Source organism: Acanthamoeba castellanii (genome assembly GCF_000313135.1).
Source record: "Acanthamoeba castellanii str. Neff unplaced genomic scaffold scf7180000084675, whole genome shotgun sequence".
NCBI lineage: Eukaryota > Discosea > Longamoebia > Acanthamoebidae > Acanthamoeba > Acanthamoeba castellanii.
In genome coordinates, this window is record NW_004457433.1 from 788 (window position 1) to 1903 (window position 1116).

A 1116-nucleotide genomic window follows, 5' to 3' on the forward strand; every position below is an offset into this window, starting at 1 on the left:
CACGTTGAAGCAGATGGGGCCGAAGTTGGTGTGGAAGGAGAGAGGGTGGACCTCAACGCCAAGCGTGGCTGTAGACACGAGGAGTTTAGGATATAGGGCGATCTACAAAGAACCGTGCAATACTCATGTGATGATGCAAGTTGAAGGATGATGCACGTACCGACATACTTCTTCTCGAACTCACCAGTAAGATGGCGCTTCACGAAGGTAGTCTTACCCACGCCACCATCGCCGACAAGGATGAGCTTGAAAGTAGGAACCTGACCCTGCATGCTGATGCTATAGATGCTATGTGTTGTGGTGAAGGAGAAAGCGTGTCCGCTGGCGAGTAAAGAGATCAAGAGAGACGGGGTTTGCGCAAATCTTCTAGAAGCTTTTATCCCGCCTTTTTCCCGCCTTTTCCGAACGTTTTGTCTTCGCGCCCAAACTGAAAATGTTTGGCGTGTTCTCGAGTTTTCCGGTTCCGTCTTAAAATCGGACCGCCGGACCAGACGGGCCGGACTGGTGGACCGTGTCAAAACCAGAATTTCCTGGCAAGTTTATTCCGCACAGTCCAACGACTGAAAATCGGACCAACAAACAAGAAAAAAAAAGCCCTTCCGCTTGGCGTTTCGCATGTCGGGAGGGTGTGTCGGGTTGCCGGCGTTGCTTGGTTTCGCGTGTCGGGAGGGTGTGTCGGGTCGCCAGAGTTGCTTGCTCATGTGGGAATCCAAAAGGTGTGCCGCCACTCAGCAACACGGGAGAGGATGTACTTCTTCTCTGTGCGGTCGTCATCAGCAACAGCATAGAAGGAAGAGTGCCGCGCAGCCCATCGAGTGGGTGTGACGGATCGCACAGTCCCAGGCTTGGAGCCACCCATGTACCGCAAGAACAGCGCTTGCCGTTCCACCTGTGGAAGGGCGAACTGCTTCTCCAGTTCCTCAAGGAGTGGGTGGCCCAGGATGGCGACCTTGCCAGCTTGGTGCTTCATCACACGGCAGTTTGTGGTGACGTTCTTAGTGCAGCACTTCAGACAGGCCCCGAGCACACACTGAACATTGGCCTTTGTCTGCCCACACACAGTGCACATTCCTGAAGGCACTGGAGCACTCTGCACTCCATTGACCATCTCACTTG